This window comes from Mustelus asterias, chromosome 14, assembly GCF_964213995.1.
Source record: "Mustelus asterias chromosome 14, sMusAst1.hap1.1, whole genome shotgun sequence".
NCBI lineage: Eukaryota > Metazoa > Chordata > Chondrichthyes > Carcharhiniformes > Triakidae > Mustelus > Mustelus asterias.
In genome coordinates this window covers 60,629,469-60,651,129 of record NC_135814.1, presented here as the reverse complement: position 1 = coordinate 60,651,129, position 21,661 = coordinate 60,629,469, and the positions used below count along the sequence as shown (strand labels likewise).

Below are 21,661 nucleotides of genomic sequence, written 5' to 3'. Positions count from 1 at the left end.
AATTACATGGACATGGCAGATACTTAGGTCCTATGATTAGATTTTCAGAAGGTAGCAAAAAAGTTTAAAAATAGGACCTTGAAGGTAGTATAATTTCTGGACTGCATCCCAGTGCCATCTGCTAGCAAGTTTAGAGTTAAGAAAATAGGGAGGAACAATGCATGATGGAAGAGGGAGAATGTCAGATACTTGGGGTATTGGAGTCAATTTAGAGAATCACAGAATTATTACAGTGCAGAAGGAGATCATTAGGCCCATCGTGCCTACACTGGCTCAACAAACGAGTATTATGGGTCAGTGCCATTTCCCTGCCTTTTTCCTGTACCCCTGTGTATTGTTTCTGGGGCAGGAGGGAGCTATTCAAAAGGGATGGGAAGCACTTCCACAGGACTGGGACAATATCCACATGGAGATTCATGGGAGATGTTTGGGGAGAGTTTACACTAAATTACAGGTGATGTGGGTACCAACATATAGAAATAAAAAAAGAGGAACAAGGTGCACAAAGGAGTGAAGTGTTGGAAGTAGTACCATATTAGATAGGAGCAGACTAAGAAGAGTACAAAGCTGGGTTTAGAATGCATGTATGTAAACACAGTGTGGTCAAGAATGTTGGTGAGCTATAAGCACAAATAACTATGCAGGAATATGACGTAGTGGCAATATAGGAAAGTTGTTGAGGATTGCCCGCTTAATGAAGTAAAGTTTTAAAGTTTATTTATTAGTCACAAGTAAGGCTTACTTTAATATTGCAATGAAGTTACTGTGAAATTCCCATGAAAATATTCATGAAAAAAGAGTTAAGAGAAAGGCTTAGGTGAGATAGAATTCATTTGATTAGAGCTGAGAAGAAAAAAGCAAATGGTCAGAACACTGGAGGTATTCGAGAGGCCTCCTAATAGTGAGAGAGAGATAGAGGAACAAATCTGGCAGGAATCTTAAAGAATGTGCAAGAATTTTAATTACTCTAATGTCGATTGGGATAATGTTAAAGTAAAGGGGAAGGGTGGAGGGGAAGTGGTGGTGGGGGGAGAGAGTTTCTTCAATATGTTCAAGAGAATTTTTTTGACCAGTATTTTTTTCCTCCAATTAGGAAGGAGGCATTACTGGATATGATGCTAGAGAATGAGATAAGCCAAGTGGGCCAAATGCCTGTGGAAGAACACTCGGGTACAAGTGATCATTGCATCACAGGGTTTAGAATAGTAATATAGAAGAGCAAGGAACAATCTAAAGTTGAACTTCTAAATTGGAAGAGGGTTAACTTAAATGGGATAAAAGGGGATCTGGCCAGGGTAAGATGGAACCAAATACATTCCAACAGAGGAGGTCTTGTGGTGCCATGGGTAGTGTCCCTGTCTCTGCCCCAAAAGCTCCGGGTTTGAGTCCCACCCTAGGACTTGAGGCCAAGGAGGATGCATTCATAAGATGGCCAAACATATTGACAATCAATCTGCAGATCAATCCAACACGTGCCAATGGCAGGTGGTAACAATGGGAAAGATTCCTGGTCAGCTATGTGATGGAAAGAAAGTCAGAGCCTCTATTATCACAATAACTCCAGACTATGACATACATGTACAGACAGCAACTTGGATTCCTTGAATGAACTGTAACACACCACCATCACATTCCAGTGGGAGAGAATGAGAGGGACTCCAAAACCAGGACACCATGGGGATGGTGAGGGAGGTACAGATGATGCTGAAACAATAAAAGGTTGATGATGCTTGTCAAGTGAAGTCTTCAAGTGAGAACCAGACGGAATGGAATAAGTTGAGAGAGGAAGCGAAGAGGAAAGTACGACTGGCAAAGAAATAATATGAGAATGGAATAGGAGTTAACATAAAAGGAAACAAAGAATATTTTAGTGGCATGTAAATAGTAAGTGGGTAGTCAGAGCTGGAGTGCATCTTTCTAGTGATAATGGTGATATATGCTTAGAAGCACAGAGCAAGGCTAGAAAACTTAGTACTTTGTATTGATGTTTAGTAGGGAGGAGGATGCTTACAAAATATTGGTAGAGGTAGAGTTGTTGGAGGTAATAGATGGATTGAAAATTAATAAGCAGGATATACTGGAAAGGCTGACTAAGCTTATAGTGGATATGTTGCGTGGTCCAGATGGCTTACATCCCAGATTGTTCAAGATTATGATGGGTTTTGATCAGATACAAGAAAAGTTGTTCCCATTAGCTGTGGTACAAGGACCTGAATACACTGATTTCACATTATGGGCAAGAGATATGGGGGGATGTGAGGAGAAACATTTTTTACACAGGTAGTGACCCAGAACTTACGACCTACAAGGAAGTGGAGAAAATCAATGATTTGAAAAGGAAATTGGGCACTCCTAAGGGGAATAAACTTGCAAGGCTATGGGGATAAAGCAGAAATTTGGGACCGGTTATTGGTTTAAAGAGAGGTGGCATCGACTCTATGGACTGTATGACCTCTGTGTGGTAATGACTCAGTGATTTGGACAAGATACTAAAACGCTGCTGCCACTTGGCAAATGTTGTCGCCGCAAAAGTTAGTATCTTCAAGGATAGAAAATTGGGGAAAAATTCTTCTTGATTCATATTGAGAAGTCTACGAGTCTATGAAATATCTCTGAAGTGTCACATCAGATATTTTCAACAGTGCTGAAATAGACAAATTTGAATAAAATTGAATGTATATTTTGTTACTCCAGAATCAGGCAAGTGTCTCACTTCAAGACAGATCTTGTATCACACTCAATAAGGGTTTACATATTAACCTTGTTACAGTAAAAATAACCAATAGCTAGTTTATCACTTGAGTTGCTAATGCAGTTTAAGGTTTATCAGACAATATCAAGAAACGGACAACCTTTTGTTGAAAAGAAAAAGGGAATGATTTTGGTAAAATATGATCAAGATGTGAAAACTAAGTCAATTTTGCTGAATTTCAGGTTTATTTTCCCTCTGCTGTGAGATTTATTTATGTGGTGGATTTTCATCTGTGCGCTGATCTCAGTCATACGGCACTGCATTGGGAGGTGGTGGAAACTTCTGCTTTGTTGTGCAAGCAGGCTATTTGTTGTGTGCGAAACATTAATTTTGAATCAGACGTTAATATGTTAAAAACGCTGCTGAGAGCCGCAGGCAGCGTTAATTGAGATTGCTTGCAGTGAGCGGGTTGCTGCTGCTGGGGTTGAGAGCGGTCTAGCTGCTCTTGCATTGCAAGGGAGAGAGAGGGGGAAGAGAAACCCGCAGTGGAGAGGGGCAGTGCCGGGATTTGCAGCAGGGGAGCAGCGGGCAGTGCCTGTCCTCCAGGTGAGCGGGTGCAGCAGCTCGAGGCAGAGGCAGCGGCGGCGGGAGGGGGGGCTCGCGCTCATTCACCTGTGCGCGTGGCTGGGGTGGGGCTGTGCGGTGGGGGAGGGGGCAGAGCGGAGTCTCCCCGGGCAACAAAGGAGCAAGTCTGCCCCGGGCAGCTAGGCGGCCCTGCTCCCGAAGCCGAACCAGTAGCGGCCGCGCGGGTTGAACTGGAGCTGGAAATCTTTTATTTTGTGCCTGTGTTTTTTTTTGTGTGTGTGTTGTGAAAGAAATTACGATTTGCGGCTGTTGCTAAGCTGAAGGCTTGAGAGGATTGAGGGGAAAGGTAGGCCTGAGGTGGGGTGGACGGAGCTTTGTTCAGTGGCAGCGCCCACTGCCACTTGGTGGTTCTTTCCCAAATCGCTGTCACTGTGCTGATTTTTCTTTTAAAGTAAAGGCTTGGCTCTGTTTTTGTGTTAAAAAAAAAAGACACTGTTGCAATCTGCGCTTTCCACTCTACTTGGTAAACGTTGTCCTGATGCTGAAAGTCAGTCGGCAGAGTGCAGTGTTGTTTGCACTCCAGCCATTTTCGAAAAGAGGGGATGAGTACTTCCTGTGGGTTGGGAGGGAATCACAAAAAAAAATTAACGGTATCTGCTGTTCTTGAAGTATCAAATTGCTGTCCTCTTTTTGGAGATGTTGGACAAATGCTGCAGTACGAAGTAGGTCCATTTTCAGAACACTGGGTTGATGAGGTTTAAAATCGTCAACTGGCTCTCTGACATCTGTAAATCCATCACTACGCTTGGGAGATTAAACCAAGTAATCTGCATGGGTGGTATTTTTTACTTGATGGACAATGTAGCAAATGCTTTCGTAAGTCGAGGCAAGGCTCAGTTTGTTAAAATCCAAGGCTACGTCGCTCCCACATGCCCAACAGGATGGTAATGGAGTTCAACCCACTAAAAAGATTGGTTACCAACATGGAGAACAATGTTTTCCACTATTTATTCAGCTCCATATTGGTGAAGTAGCCTTTATTTGGAACTGAATGAGTCGAATCCTGCCAACCTCTCCACTCATGGTTTGTTCCTTCAATGTTTCAATGATTCTAGTTGTCTAGTTAATTGCAGATGGTGCCTGGGAGTACTGCAGTCATTTAAGTCACACAGACTTGGGTGTCATTTTGACTTATTTGGTCGGATGCTTATCTTTGAGTCAGAAAGTTATAAGTTCATGAACCAGTATGCAATTTTGCACAGAATTGAATCAAACTCTTCAGAAGAGTGGAGTGTTGTATTGTTGGGAGATTTTTTGGCTGATGTATTAATTGAGGCCGTGCCTACTTTATCAGGAGGACATACAAAAAACTCTAATGCTGTTTGCAGAAGAGCAGGGACTTCATGTAGTGTTGTGGTCCACATTCCTCCTGTCAACACCAAAAGTCTGTGTCAGACATAGCTCAGTGATAACACTCTTGCCTCTGAATCAGAAAGACATGGATTTAAGCTCCACTTATGAGACTTGAGCACATAATCAAGAATGACATTTATGTACAGCTTGGAGGGAGTGCTGTGCTGTGTGATGAGATGTTGAAACTATGGTCCTTTCTGCTGTCGCTGGTGGTCTAACACTTAAGATACATGATCTATTTCATTGCCATTTGTGGGAGTTTGATGTGTGTAAAGGGGTGTGTTTCCCATGTTACAATAGTGACTATACTTTATAAAATATTTAATTGGCTGTAAAATGCTTTGGTGCATCCTGAGATGAAAAATGCTATATAAATGCAAGTCATTTTTCCTGTTCTTCCCCACTCTAATGCAATCTTTCTCTTGAGTCATACTGTCTCTCCTGAAATTCAGCAGTTCCCCCAAATTAAAAAATATATTACTTCTGTTGCACTCAGCAGTAACAGACATGTTGTAATAAAGTCAGATTATCAAGGACTGCTCATTGAGGCTTAGTAGAAACAAAGCAAAACTGATCTTGTTAAAACTAAATTTGACAAAACTAACCCCATCTTTAACACATCAAATATGAAACACCTTTACGTTTCCAGTGATAGAGAGCATGGTTCAACAAAAGTTGGCAGGTATAACAAAATCCTCTTATGGACTGTTAATGTTTAAAGAAATCAAAATACCCTGTAATTAACTGACAGAACCACGCCACAGGATTTCACATTTTTAAACAAAAACAACCTTTTATTGTATCAAGAATTAAACAAAGAAAGCAGTAACACAATAGTTGTTTACTTATGCTATGAACTCAGTTTTACTTTTTACTTACACCGCAACACTCCCCCGCCCCCACCTTTATGGGATGTGGGTATCGCTGTCAAGGCTGGTATTTATTGCCCATCCCTAATTGCCCTTAAGGAGGTGGTGGTGAGCTGCTTTCTTGAACTGGTGCAGTTTGTATAGATTAACCCCACAGTGTTGTTAAGAAGGGAGTTCCAGGATTTTGACCCAGCACAGCGAAGGAGTGGTGATATATTTCCACGGATGATATGTGACTTGGAGGAGAACTTGCATCTGCTGAAGATGCCCTTGTACTTTTCAGTGGTAGAGTTTGCTGGTTTGGAAGGTGCTGTTGAAGGAGCCTTGATGAATTGTTGCAGGGCATCTTGTAGATGAGACACACTGCTGTGACTTTACGTCAGTGATGGAGGGAGTGAATGTTTGTCGATGAGGTGCCAATCCAGTGGATTGGTGTAGAGCTGCACTAATCCAGGCAAGTAGAGAGTATTCCATCACACTTCTGACATGTGCCTTGTAGATGGTGGACAAGCTGTGGGGAATTAAGTTACTTGTGGAATTCCCAGCCTCCAAGTTGCTATTGTAGCTACAGTATTTATATGGCTAGTCCAACTCAATTTCTGGTCAATGGTAATGCCCAGGACATTGATAGTGGATGATTCAGCGATAGTAATGCCATTGAATGTCATGGGGAGATGACTGTATTCTCTCTGTGAGGATGGTGATTGTATGGCACTTGTGTGACACAAATTTTACTTGCTAATTACCAGTGCAAGCCCGAATGTTGTTCAGGTATTATTGGATAAACCGTATCTGAAGAGTTGTGAATGGCACTATGATAACCACCATGAGGTCCATGGGGATTCACTGATCTCCCTGCGGGGCTCATTGAGTATGAGTTCACCTGGCAACAAGACTGCTGGGCCTGCTGAACTGTAGTCCCACGCAGGGACCAGTGTGTGTATACCACGGTAGTGGTTTTAGTTTGCATTCTGTAACAAGCTATGTTCCTTTCCTGTCAGGCTTCCTGAGACATTACAGGCACAGAACATCAAGCAGTCACCAGTGAACATCCCCATTTCTGACTTTTTGATGGAGGGAAGGTAGTTGATGAAGTAGCTGAAGATGGTTTGGCCTAGGTCGTTACCCTGAGGAACTTCATTGATTTCCTGGGGCTGATCTGATTGACCTCCAACAATCGAAACCATCTTCCTTTGTGCTAGGTATGACTCCAACCATTGGAAAGCTTTCCCCTTCATAGAAATCCTACAGTACAGAAAGAGGCCATTCGGCCCATCGAGTCTGCACCGACCACAATCCCACCCAGGCCCTACCCCCATATCCCTACATATTTTACCCACTAATCCCTCTAATCTACGCATCCCAGGACACTAAGGGGCAATTTTTTTAGCATAGCCAATCAACCTAACCCGCGCATCTTTGGACTGTGGGAGGAAACCGGAGCACCCGGAGGAAACCCACGCAGACACGAGGAGAATGTGCAAACTCCACACAGACAGTGACCCAAGCCGGGAATCAAACCCAGGTCCCTGGAGCTGTGAAGCAACAGTGCTAACCACTGTGCTACCGTGCCGCCCTTGATTCTCCTGGACTCCAGTTTTTGTAGGGCTCCTTGATTCCATACTCAGTCAAATATAGCCATGATGTCAAGGGCATCCACTCTCATTGTACCTCTTGTTTGGACCAAAATTGTAATGAGGTCAGGAACTGAGTGGCCCTAGCGCAGGTGCATGTATATCAAAATTGTGTTTATTAATTTGTCAATCAGATGCCCCGTTTATCTATGGTTAAAACTTTAATTCCTAATACCAAGTGTTATATTCTAAAACATATGTATTATGTACTAGATATTTGCATTACAGGATAGAAAACCTGAGATATTTCTGAGGTACAAGCTCCATCATTTTGCTCATTCTAAATGCAAACTTTTCTTTATTTTAAATATGCAATTTGTCATGGATTTCAGGTACTTTTTTTTACCAGTATTGCACAGATTGAATTCCGTAATTTCATGAGTGTATCAAACCACTATTTCGCTGATGGGATGAATCATAACAGTTTTAAAAATCTAACCATTATAGCCCCGTAATGTTATTGTCCAAAAAAAAACAAGAGTTGACACGTCCTAAGTAGTCTGGCACCTGTAATGAGAGAGAGCCAAAACTGTTTATTTTTGAAGTGCTGCAAAAGTTCTAGAAATTTTGAACACCTCTATATGTAACTTATTTAATTCTCTATTTATATATGAGATGGATTTAGTCAGTATGTTTAATATAGATCTCTATTTTGTCAATAAGGAATAATATATGGAACTATTATATTTAAGAGACGAACAAACTTAAAGCTAATGTACAAAAACTAAGTTCTCATCTTTTATCGTGTGGGACAAAATCTTAGGTGTTCATCTTTGTAAATGGTTTGGATTTGTTTCAGTTAATGCACCAAGTCACTTGGGAATTTTTCTGGTGACATTCCTTATTCCCAAGGTCATTGATTACAGCGTACCATTGTCAGCAAATATTTGTTGCCACGGCAACAGTCCTCTGATGCAGAGCAAGACTACACAATTTTCAAGGCAGGGATAGCAGACATATTTTATTGTAACGAAAATTGAAAGAAAATTGCTACCTTAGCTGAATTTAGATTTACACTAAAGAAAGAAAATGTTGGTAGCCATCTTTGATTGTAATGGAACGTGGCCAGCTTTTTGTTTAAATATTGATCTTGCTGTTTGGAACTTGTTTCTTCACGTGAATAGTTCTTCAGCTGGTGCGGTTGGACCTGGGAATAGGATCATTGTAAAACAAAATTGATAGTATGGAAAAACTAATAATCGAAGCAGTATTCTGTAGTAGAAATGGCTGCCTAGGTGTGGTGATACTTTTTTAGCCACATTCATTAATTTAGTAGAAAATGTATGCAATATATTTAAATATACCTTTGTATGTACCCACTGAACAAACATTGCCAGCGTTTGGGGCAAAACTTTGGAATTGCAGTATTTCTCTTGGATCAATGTTTGAATGGTGTGTCAGACACAACATTCTATCATGGGACTTAATAGGATGGAGGGTTATAGGTAGGCCTAGAAGATAGGGATATGTTCGGCACAACTTGTGGGGCCGAAGGGCCTGTTTTGTGCTGTAGTTTTTCTATGTTTCTTTCTAACATATCTTAGCTTTGAGATCTGTCCAGCAGTCGTGAGTGGTACTTCAAGTTCGTCGAAATGATTGCTTCAAATGTGGACTGGGAGTGTCCAGTGACGGTGTCTACTACTCAGAAACTGAACAGAAAGGTGTTTTGATTTGTTTTCCTCCTTTTATAAGCAGTTGCGTATTTCGCAACCTCTCCGATTTTGTGTGATCCAATTTTTAGGAATAACCCCACAGCAAAGGTAAGATGAACTCAAAGGATTAATTTATTTGCAAACACTCAAATGCAGGAGGAGTGTGACAACTTTGTCTCATTTACACTCGTACAGTAAAAGAGGGATAGAGAAAAGAAAAATATACAGAGCAAAGACCACAGAGAAAAGAATTATTGTTTCGTTTGAGTCCAGAGTTCAGAATCAAAGCCCAATGAGGTATTCCTTCATGGAGGTCAACAGGTTGAAAGCCGATGCTGTATAATTCACTTTCCAGTGGAGTTGACTTAGCATGTGAGAATAGACATGCAGTGATCAATCAGTCTTGTACGCAATGGTACAGAATTTCCAGTAGAAACAGTATAAGATGGGAGATAGGTGTTCAATATGGGCAGAGCCCCTTTTTTGCTGCTGCTTGTAGTTGATAAAATGGCAGTTGGAGTTTTCAGTACAGCAAGGCAATATGACAGGTTTGAACAACTAGAGAATCATGTCACTTGACTCCCATCTCTCCACTCTGGCTTTGTCAAAGGATGTGTATCCCTGAAATTGTCTTGTAATCACATTAATAGAGTTCTAAGACGTTCTACTAACTCTAGCAGGATAAGAATCATCTATCTACTCCCTTAGTGTATGTGATAGCCAGTACCTTCAATCATTTTTTTATTACCTGGTTGGTTATCTAGCTCTGTTGAGAAGAAAAATATAAATTGACACATGGAAGATCTAATATATGCAATGGGAAAGCAGAGACAGGATTGATTTGTTTTAATTGCTGATCTTGTTTTGAAGCATGTCTATCTTCCGTTTTGTTGATCAGTTGAAATATTAATTATTTAACCAAATTGCATTATCAATATTTCATTACTTTTAAAACCTTGAATTTTTGACTTCAGAACAGTGTTCTGTAAATCTTTCCTCATAACTTTAGGCACATAATTCTGCAATCATTGTTGTCATTCTTTTTTGAACCCCTTATTTAAATACTCTTTTGCAGCAGGAAGGGTAACAACATTAAATTCTAAATACAGCCTCACCAATTTTCTGCCTCGTATAAATTGTAATTTAATTAATCGTAACTTGATAATTTTGTTTGTTGCTGAGAAGAGAGACATGTTGACGAAGCAAGCGATTTCTGGTTGAGGCATTCCATGGAAAAAGCAACAGGGAACTGTAAGCTCCCCATGTTATCTGGTAATTCAAGAAAGGAGCAAGGCTTGAACATTTTACTTTTGTTTGTAGAGAACGGGTCCATATGTTTGAGAATATGCTGCTTCTAGCAAACATAAATGAACCACATTTTGACCTTGACTGATTATCTTGGGTTGGTTGCGAGTGTAGCTATTAGCACACTTAGAAATGTTCAACAAGTGCTGCCTAATCACAGAATTATATCTAACAATAGCTGTTTTGTTTTGGGTTTTGCAAGCCCCAGTAGTTGTTGCAGTTTGATTTGTCTTATTTCTGCATCTCAAGGCAGAGAGGTGCGATTTGTGGCTGCAGTAAAAAGGGTAAGGGATTAACTTTATTTTCATTACTTTTTCGTGGGGTTTTTTGTTTACGAGTTTAAGGGAAAAGCGGAAGTAGGCCGGGCGTGGGGTGACCTGGGAAAAGAAAGAAAAAAAAAATTTTTTTTAAAGCACGCGGGATGTTTAAAAAGCAGGCCGCACTATCCAGCGGGCAGCGTCGTTAGCGGGCAGTGGAGTGAGCAGGTAGCAGAGTGAGGGCTGAAGGGCTTCGGCTCAGCGGGCTTAGGCGGAAACGTGCAAGGGAGGGTAGGTTTGGTTTTTAGTTGTTTCACCTTTTAAATCTTCAGTTCTTTCTCTGTGGAATCTGAGGAAAAGGGGCATTATGAATGTGAAGCCAGTTTGCTGTTCTCAGTGCCTGATGTGGGAGGTTGTGGAGTCTCCTAGCCTCCCAGAAGTGCATACCTGCACTGGGTGCGTCGAACTGCGGCTCCTAAGGGACCGAGTTAGGGAACTGGAGCTGCAGCTTGAAGACATTCGTCTGGTCAGGGAAAACGAGGAGGTGATAGACAGGAGTTATAGGCAGGTGGTCACACCGGGGCCACAAGAGGCAGGCAAGTGGGTCACAGTCAGGAAAGGGAAAAGTCAGGTGGTAGAGAGTACCCCAGTGGTTGTGCCCCTTAAAAATAAGTACTCTTGTTTGAGTACTGTTGGGGTGGACAGGCCACCTGGTGGAAGCAGCAGTGGTCGTGCCTCCGGCGCGGAGTCCGGCCTTGTAGCACAGAAGGGTAAGGAAAGGAGGAAGGCAGTGGTGATAGGGGACTCTACAGTGAGGGGGTCAGACAGGTGTTTCTGTGGAGGAAGTCGAGAAACGCGGATGGTGGTTTGCCTCCTGGTGTCGGGATCAGGGATGTTTCTGACTGTATCCAAGAAATCCTGAAGTGGGAGGGAGAGGAGCCAGAGGTCGTGGTGCATACTGGTACCACTGACATAGGCAGGAAAGGGGAAGGGGTTATGAAAAGAGAATATAGGAAGTTAGGTAGGGAGTTAAGAAGAAGGAACGCAAAGGTAGTAATCTCGGGATTGCTGCCTGTGCCACGAGACAGTGAGGGAAGGAACGAAATAAGGTGGAGGATAAATGCGTGGCTGAGGGATTGAAGCAGAGGTCAGGGATTCAGGTTCCTGGATCATTGGGACCTGTTTAGGGGCAGGTGCGACCTGTACAAAAAGGACGGGTTTCATTTAAATCCCAGGGGGACCAATATCCTGGCGGGAAGGTTTGCTAAGGCTACGGGGGAGTGTTTAAACTAGAATGGTTGGGGGGTGGGAATCAAAATGATGTGACTGGGAGAGAGGAGGTTAGCTTAAAAATAAAAGGGGCTTGTAGTCAGTGTGAGAGGAAGGATAGGCAGGGGACGGAGAAGAGGAGCGCTCAGACCGAAGGGTTGAGATGTGTGTATTTTAACGCAAGGAGTATAGTGAACAAAATGCATGAGCTTAGAGCGTGGATCACTACTTGGAAGTGTGATGTGGTGGCCATTACAGAGACTTGGTTATCTCAGGGACAGGACTGGATACTTCAAGTGCCGGGTTTCAGGAGGAACAGGGAAGGAGGCAAAAGAGGTGGGGGAGTGGCACTGTTGATCAGGGATAGTGTCATGGCTGTAGAAAAGATGGATGCCACAGAGGGATTGTCTACGGAATCTCTGTGGGTGGAGGTTCGCAACAGGAAGGGGTCAATAACTTTACTGGATGTTTTCTATAGGCCGCCCAATAGTAGCAGGGACGTGGAGGAGCAGATTGGGAAGCAGATCCTGGAGAGATGTGATAATAACAGAGTGGTCATGATGGGAGATTTTAATTTCCCGAATATCGATTGGAATATCCCTAGGGCAATGGGTTTAGATGGGAAGGAGTTTGTTAGGTGTGTTCAGGAGGGCTTCCTGACACAGTATGTGGATAAGTCTACAAGAGAAGAGGCTGTACTTGATTTGGTAATAGGGAATGAACCTGAGCAGGTGTCAAATCTCTCAGTGGGAGAGCATTTTGGGGATAGTGATCATAACTCTATCTCCTTTACATTAGCATTGGAGAGAGATAGGATCAGTCAAGCTAGGAAAGTGTTTATTTGGAGTAAGGGCAATTATGAGGCTATTAGGCAGGAAATTAGAGGCATAAATTGGAAGGAGGTTTTCTCAGGGAAATGTACCGAAGAAACGTGGCAAATTTTCAAGGAAAATTTGTCTGGAGCTTTGCACAGCAACGTTCCAATGAGACAGGGGAGTTATGGTAGGTCACAGGAACCATGGTGCACGAAAGCTGTAATGAATTTAGTCAAGAAGAAAAGCCTACAATTTGTGTCATCAGCAAACTTGCCAACCCATCCTTCCACTTCCTCATCCAGGTCATTCATAAAAATCACAAAGGGCAAGGGTCCCAGAACAGATCCCTGGGGCACTCCACTGGTGACCGACCTCCATGCTGAAAAAGACCCATCTACAACCACGCTTTGCCTTCTGTGGGCAAGCCAGTTCTGAATCCACAAAGCAATGTCCCCTTGGATCCCATGGGTCTTTTTCAGCATGGAGGTCGGTCACCAGTGGAGTGCCCCAGGGATCTGTTCTGGGACCCTTGCCCTTTGTGATTTTTATGAATGACCTGGATGAGGAAGTGGAAGGATGGGTTGGCAAGTTTGCTGTTAACAAATTGTAGGCTTTTCTTTTCTTGACTAAATTCATTACAGCTTTCAGGGAGCTAGGTAATGTTAGAAATCTGGAAGAGTATACGACTAGTAGGAAGGAACTTAAGAGGGAAATTAGAAGAGCAAGAAGGGGTCATAAGAACGCCTTGGCAGACAGGATAAAGGAAAACCCCAAGGCATTCTACCAAGTATGTGGCCAGGGGAAGTTTTTGGAGGGTTTAAAAAGGGCTTACCTTGGAGGTTCAGCTTCATTGTTCCCAGGAGCAGGCTGAGGGTAAGAGAGTGGGTTTTCTGACTGTAATTAATTATTTATTTTTTCAGTTAATTTTGGGTTGAAAATCGGAGGTTTTTTTCAAAACCGGAAGTCAGGCCAGGAGTGGCCAGGGGAAGTTTTTGGAGGGTTTAAAAGTGCACCAAAGTATACAGCGGGCAGCATCGTAGCGGGCAGCAGAGTGAGTGGGAAGTTGAGTGAGCTGTCAGGGCTTTGGCTCACAGGGCTTGGACGAGCAGGGTTGAGTTTTTGTTTCCTTACACTCTTATTAACTTTTCACTGTCTTACTTGACATAAAGTGTCCAATATGAGTGTGAAACCAGTGTGTTGTTCCCAGTGTAGGATATGGGAGGTCCTGGAGGCATCTTGCCTCCCGGACATCCACATCTGTGAGGGGTGTGTCGAGCTGCGGTTCCTGAGGGACCGTGTTAGGGAGCTGGAACTACAGCTCGAGGATCTTAGGCTGATGAGGGAGAATGAGGAGGTGATAGACAAGAGCTATCATCAGGTGGTCACACCAGGGCCACGGGAGGAGGCCAAGTGGGTGACGGCCAGGAAGGGCAAGGCTAGGGTGGTTGAGAGCACCCCGGTGGATTTGCCCCTGCACAACAAGTACTCCTGCTTGAGTACTGCTGGGGGGGACAGCCCGCCTGGGGGAAGCAGCAGTGGCCGTGTCTCTGCAGTGGAGTCCAGCCCTGTAACTCAGAGGGCTAAGGAAAAGAGGAGGAAGGCGGTATTAATCGGGGACTCGATGGTGAAGGGGACAGACAGGCGTTTCTGCGGAGGTAGGCGGGATTCTTGCATGGTGGTCTGCCTCCCTGGGGCCGGGATCCAGGATGTCGCTAGTCGCGTCCCGGAAATCCTGAGGTGGGAGGGAGAGGAGCCTGAGGTAGCGGTACATATTGGTACCGCTGATGTGGGTAGGAAGGGAGAAGGGGTCGTGAAAAGGGAGTACAGGGAATTAGGGAGACAGCTGAGAAAGAGGAAAGCAAAGGTAGTAATCTCAGGATTACTGCCTGTGCCACGGGAAGGTGAGGGCAGGAATGGAGTGAGGTGGAGGATGAATGTGTGGCTGAGGGACTGGTGCAGGGGGCAGGGATTCAGGTTCCTGGACCATTGGGACCTCTTTAGGGGCAGGGGTGATCTGTATACAAAAAACGGGTGGAACATGAACCACACGGGGACCAATATCCTGGCCGGTAGGTTGGCTAAGGCTACTGGGGAGAATTTAAACTAGATAGGTTGGGGGGAGGGGAGCTAGAAGAGTTGACTAGGATCAAGGAACTAATTGATGGGGGGGAGGATGCAGGGGTAAGGGGAATTACAAAATTAATGGTAGAGGAGAGGGTGCAAGTGAATGAAGGCGGTAATTTAGATAAGGGAGTAGAGGGAGAGGGTGTTCGCGACTCATCAAAGCGGGTCCAGATAAAAGCTGGAATAAGGACACTTTGCCTGAATGCACGAAGCATTCGGAACAAGGTGAATGAGTTGATGGTGCAAATCAGCACAAGTGGGTACGATCTAGTGGCCATTACAGAAACGTGGCTGAAAGGTGACCAGGACTGGGAGATGAATATCCAGGGGTATCAGGCGTTTAGGAAGAATAGACAGGAAGGAAAAGGTGGTGGGGTCGCGCTATTAATAAGAGATAATATCAGGGTAGTACTGAGGGATGACATAGGCTCTGAGGAACAAAACGTGGAATCATTATGGGTAGAGATGAGGAATAGTAGAGGGAGAAAGACACTAGTAGGTGTGGTATATAGGCCCCCAAATAATAATGTTGAGGTGGGGAGGGCTATAAACAAGCAGATAAGGGATGCGTGTAAAAACGGAACGGCAATAATCATGGGGGACTTCAACATGCACATTGACTGGCAGACTCAAGTCGGTAAGGGTGGAATGGAGGAAGAGTTCTTAGAATGCTGTCGGGATAGTTTCCTTGAACAGCATGTTACGGAACCGACGAGGGAACGAGCTATTTTGGATCTGGTATTGTGTAACGAGGTAGGTAGAATTAAGGATCTTATTGTGAAGGACCCTCTTGGGTCTAGTGACCACAATATGGTCGAATTTCTGATTCAGATGGAAGAGGAGAAAGTTTGGTCTCAAACCAGTGTCCTCTGTTTGAACAGAGGGAAATATGATAGGATGAGGGATGAATTGGCTAAGGTAGACTGGGAGAGCAGGCTGGCAGGTAGGATAGCTGAGGAACAGTGGAGGATTTTTAAGGAGACCCTTTTCAGTTCTCAGCAAAAATATATTCCAGCAAAAAACAAGGATTGTAAGAAAAGGGAGAACCAGCCGTGGATAACGAAGGAAATAAAGGAGAGTATTAAAATAAAAACAGCTGCGTACAGAGTGGCCAAAAATAGTGGAGAAACAAGTGATTGGGAAAAATTTAAGAAACAACAAAGAGAGACTAAGAAAGCGATAAAGAAAGGAAGGATAGACTATGAAGCTAGGCTAGCAATTAATATAAAAAATGATAGTAAAAGTTTTTATAAATATATAAAAAGGAATAGAGTGGCTAGAGTGAATGTTGGACCCTTGGAGGACGAGAGGGGGGAGTTAATAGTGGGAAATGAGGATATGGCTGAGTCTTTAAATAAGTTTTTTGTGTCGGTCTTCACGGTGGAGGACACAAATAGTATGCCAAATATTAACGATAGAGGGTTGGCAGCAGGAGAAATACTTAATACGATTAATGTTACCAGAGAGGCAGTGCTGGGTAGACTAATGGGACTGAAGGTGGACAAGTCCCCGGGTCCGGATGGAATGCATCCCAGGGTATTGAAAGAAATGTCAGAGGTAATAGTGGATGCGTTAGTGATTATTTATCAAAACTCGTTGCATTCTGGGGTAGTGCCGGTTGATTGGAAAACGGCTAATGTTATGCCGCTGTTTAAAAAAGGAAGGAGACAAAAGGCGGGTAACTATAGGCCGGTCAGCTTAACGTCTGTAGTAGGGAAAATGCTGGAATCCATTATTAAAGAGGAGATAGCAGGGCATCTGGATAGAAATGGTTCGATCAATCAGACGCAGCATGGATTCATGAGGGGAAAGTCGTGCTTGACGAACATGTTGGATTTTTATGAAGATGTGACTAGGGCGGTTGATGGAGGAGAACCGGTGGATGCGGTGTTTTTGGATTTCCAAAAGGCGTTTGATAAGGTGCCCCATAAAAGGCTGCTGAAGAAGATTAGGGCACACGGAGTTGGGGGTAGTGTGTTAAAGTGGATTGGGGACTGGCTATCCGACAGGAAGCAAAGAGTCGGAATAAATGGGTGTTTTTCCGGTTGGAGGAAGGTAACTAGTGGCGTGCTGCAGGGATCGGTACTTGGGCCGCAACTGTTTACCATTTATATAGATGATCTGGAGGAGGGGACGGAGTGTAGGGTAACGAAGTTTGCAGACGACACAAAGATAAGTGGAAAAGTGAATCGTGTGGAGGACGGAGAAGATCTGCAGAGAGATTTGGACAGGCTGAGTGAGTGGGCGAGGATATGGCAAATGGAGTATAACGTTGAGAAATGCGAGGTTATACACTTTGGAGGAAATAATAACAAATGGGATTACTATCTCAATGGAAACAAATTAAAACATGCTACCGTGCAAAGGGACCTGGGGATCCTTGTGCATGAGACGCAAAAGCCCAGTCTGCAGGTACAAATGGTGATCAAGAAGGCAAATGGGATGTTGGCCTATATTGCGAGGGGGATAGAATATAAAAGCAGGGATGTCTTGATGCACCTGTACAGGGCATTGGTGAGGCCGCAGCTGGAATACTGTGTGCAGTATTGGTCCCCTTATATGAGGAAGGATATATTGGCATTGGAGGGAGTGCAGAGAAGGTTCACCAGGTTGATACCGGAGATGAGGGGTTTGGATTATGAGGAGAGGCTGAGGAGATTGGGTTTGTACTCGTTGGAGTTTAGAAGGATGAGGGGGGATCTTATGGAGACTTATAAGATAATGCGGGGGCTGGATAGGGTGGAGGCGGAGAGATTCTTTCCACTTAGTAAGGAAGTTAAAACTAGAGGACACAGCCTCAAAATAAAGGGGGGTCGGTTTAAGACAGAGTTGAGGAGGAACTTCTTCTCCCAGAGGGTGGTGAATCTCTGGAATTCTCTGCCCACTGAGGTGGTGGAGGCTACCTCGCTGAATATGTTTAAAGCGCGGATGGATGGATTCCTGATCGGTAAGGGAATTAAGGGTTATGGGGATCAGGCGGGTAAGTGGTACTGATCCACGTCAGATCAGCCATGATCTTATTGAATGGCGGGGCAGGCTCGAGGGGCTAGATGGCCTACTCCTGCTCCTATTTCTTATGTTCTTATGTTCTTATGTTAAGAGCAAGAGGATAAGATGTGAAGGAGTAGGACCTATCAAATGTGACGGTGGGAAAGTCTGTATAGAACCGGTAGAAATGGCAGAGGTACTCAATGAATACTTTGCTTCAGTATTCACAGTGGAGAAGGATCTTGGTAGTTGCAGTGCAGACTTCCAGTGGACTGAGAAGATTGAGCATGTGGACATTAGGAAAGAGGATGTGTTGGAGCTTTTGAAAAGCACCAAGTTAGATAAATCGCCGGGACCGGATGGGATGTACCCCAGGTTACTGTGGGAGGCGAGGGAAGAGATTGCTGCGCCTCTGGTGATGATCTTTGCGTCATCAATGGAGACGGGAGAGGTTTTGGAGGAATGCGGATGTGGTTCCGTTTTTCAAGAAAGGGAGAAGAGATAGCCCGGGAAATTATAGACCGGTGAGTCTAACCTCAGTGGTTGGTAAGTTGATGGAGAAGATCCTGAGAAGCAGGATTTATGAACATCTGGAGAGGAATAGTATGATCAGAAATAGCCAGCATGGCTTTGTCCAAGGCAGATCATGCCTTACGAGCCTAATTGAATTTTCTGAAGATGTAACTAGACACATAGACGAGGGAAGAGCGGTAGATGTAGTTTATATGGATTTCAGCAGGGCGTTTGATAAGGTGCCCCATGCAAGGCTCATTGAGAAAGTGAAGGGGCATGGGATCCAAGGGGACATTGCTTTGTGGATTCAGAACTGGCTTGCCCACAGAAGGCAAAGCGTGGTTGTAGATGGGTCTTTTCCAGCATGGAGGTCGGTCACCAGTGGAGTGCCCCAGGGATCTGTTCTGGGACCCTTGCTCTTTGTGATTTTTATAAATAACCTGGATGAGGAAGTGGAAGGATGGGTTGGCAAGTTTGCTGATGACACAAAGGTTGGTGGGGTTGTGGATAGTGTAGAGGGATGTCAGCAGTTGCAACGAGACAGATAAGATGCAAGACTGGGCGGAGAAGTGGCAGATGGACTTCAACCCAGATAAGTGTGTGGTGGTTCATTTTGGCAGGTCGAATAGGATGAAAGAATATAATATTAAGGGTAAGTCGCGTGGCAGTGTGGAAGATCAGAAGGATCTTGGGGTCCGGGTTCATAGGATGCTCAAAGCAGCGTCGCAGGTAGAGGCTGTGGTTAAGAAGGCGTATGGAATACTGGCCTTCTTCAATAGAGGAATTGAGTTTAGAAATCGGGAGATAATGCTACAGCTGTATAGGACCCTGGTCAGACCCCACCTGGAGTACTGTGTCCAGTTCTGGTCGCCTCATTACAGAAAGGATGTGGAAGTCATAGAAAGGGTGCAGAGGAGATTTACAAGGATGTTGCCTGGATTAGGTGGCATGCCTTATGAGGATAGGTAGGAGAGCTAGATCTTTTCTCCTTGGAGAGGCGAAGGATGAGAGGTGACCTGATAGAGGTGTATAAGATGTTGAGGGGTATTGATAGAGTGGATTCTCAGAGGCTTTTACCCAGGGCTGAAATGGTTGCCACAAGAGGTCACAGGTTTAGGGTGTTGGGGAGTAGGTACAGAGGAGATGTTAGGGGTATGTTTTTCACTCAGAGGGTGGTGGGTGCGTGGAATCGGCTGCCGGTAGTGGTGGTGGAGGTGGATTTGGTCGGGTCTTTTAAGAGACTTTTGGATAAGTTCATGGAAGTTAGTAAGATAGAGGGTTATAGGTAAGCCTAGTAGGTAGGGACATGTTCGGCGCAACTTGTGGGCCGAAGGGCCTGTTTGTGCTGTAGCTTTTCTATCTCCACTGTAATAGTATGCAATTAGCTGTATTGTGCAATGGCTCCAGCACAGACCTTTTCCCTGCCAAAATAGGTGTCAAATACAGGGGTGTGTTGTTTCGCCAACACTATTCTTAATCTTTCTTGCAATAACGATGCAATATACTACAGACAGACTTCCCCACCCCAGTTGTGCTTATAACTTATGGCACTGCTATAAGCATTTGAATCTCAACCGGTTGAAGACTAAACCAAGATAATAACCACTTCTGTAACAACAGTATGCTGATGATGCACAAGTCAGTGTTCACTCTGAAGAAGAACTGCAACAAACAGTTGATTTTGATTTATTATTGCCACATGTATTCGTATGTAGTGAAAAGTCTTGTTTCTTGTCCGCTATACAGACAAAGCATACCATTCATAGAGAAGGAAACGAGAGAGTGCAGAATGTAGTGTTACAGTCACAGCAAGAGTGTAGAGAAAGATCAACTTAATGCGAGGTAAGTCCATTCAAAAGTCTGATGGCAGCAGGGAAGAAGCTGTTCTTAAGTCGGTTGGTACGTGACCTCAGACTTTTGTATCTTTTTCCTGATGGAAGAAGGTGGAAGAGAGAATGTCCGGGGTGTGTGGGGTCCTTAATTATGCTGACTGCTTTGCTGAGGCAGCGGCAAGTGTAAACAGAGTCAATGGATGGGAGGCTGGTTTGCGTGATGGATTGGGCTATATTCATGACCTTTTGTAGTTTCTTGCGGCCTTGGGTAGAGCAGGAGCCATACCAAACTGTGATACAACCAGAAAGAATGCTTTCTATGGTGCATTTGTAAACGTTGATGAGAGTCGTAGCTGACATGCCAAATTTCCTGAGTCTTCTGAGAAAGTAGAGGCGTTGGTGGACTTTCTTAACGATAGTGTCGGCATGAGGGGACGAGGACAGGTTGGTGATCTGGACACCTAAAAACTTGAAGCTTTTGACCATTTCTACTTCATCCCCGTTGATGTAGACAGGGGCATGTTCTCCATTACGCTTCCTGAAGTCGATGCCCATCTCCTTCATTTTGTTGACATTGAGGGAGAGATTATTGTTGTTGCATCAGTTCACGAGATTCTCTATCTCATTCCTGTACTCGGTCTCATCATTGTTTGAGATCCAACCCATTACGGTGGTGTCGTCAGCAAAGTTGAAAATCTAGTTGGAAGGGAATTTGGCCACAGTCATGGGTGTATAAGGAGTATAGTAGGGGGCTGAGAACACAGTCTTGTGGGGCACTGGTGTTGAGGATGATCGTGGAGGAGGTGGTGTTGCTTATCCTTACTGATTGTGGTCTGTGGGTTAGGAAGTTCAGGATCCAGTCGCAGAGGGAGGAGCCGAGGCCCAGGCCATGTAGTTTGGAGATGAGTTTTGTAGTAATAATGGTTGACATAATTACTAAAACCTACAACAATATGGTCTTGCCCTGAACACCAGGAGGACCAAAGTCCTCTGTCAACCCACATCAAATCCAATGTGTTCAATTGAGATTCGTGATAGAGTTGGAAAATATCACTCCTTCCCATACTTGGAAGTTATCTATCTTGAAAAGCTGACATTGGATTTGATGTACATTTTCATCAATGTGCCATCTCAGTCTATAGTTAATTATGTACAGCAGTTTTCAAAACCCAACACTAAATGTCAAAGCTATGGGACAGTGGTTCTCCAATGCAAAAGACTATACAAAGACATCTGGAGCTGGATGAAGAGGAGGACCTGGAACACCACTCTTCCTTGGAGGAGGATGGGAAGAGAAGCAAGCTGAGGATGAAAGAGCCTAGTGCTCAAGCATTGGGGGGAAATCACTGAGGCCATCTGCAGCCTCTTGGCAATTGCATGCCTGGCATGGCCACAAGGATGATGCTAATCCAGCAGCATTTCACTTGAGTGGCTCCCAGCCCTGCTGACAGATGGCTCTATAACTCATCTTTCATCAGAGAATGGTTATCCAGCACACACATGCATCTGAATAATCACATTGCCACCCATGTAGATTGAAAATGGGGTCTCCACAGCCAAAGGTCTTCCACAACACCGACCCTGGGACCGCAGCATACCCAGCAACTCGCGCACAGCATTCAACACCATGTCCGTTTTATTATCAGGCAATAAAAATGCAAAAGTATGCTCATTTGTATGATCAATAATACAATAAAAGAAAAGTAAATGATG

The 21,661-nt window shown here is 44.1% G+C and overlaps 1 protein-coding gene across 3 annotated transcripts in view; it reads left to right on the top strand.

Moving 5' to 3' along the window:
- Positions 1-2,991: 2,991 nt before the first annotated feature.
- Positions 2,992-21,661, top strand: part of sestd1 (SEC14 and spectrin domains 1) — a 150,618-nt gene continuing 131,948 nt past the window's right edge. The window contains exon 1 of one of the 3 annotated variants that reach the window (XM_078228493.1): positions 2,992-3,298. The gene's annotated coding sequence lies outside the window, so the exon portion shown is untranslated. Of the gene's footprint in view, positions 3,299-3,383; positions 3,624-21,661 lie in introns of those variants that run through there. The other 2 variants (XM_078228495.1, XM_078228494.1) reach the window with 2 other exon arrangements.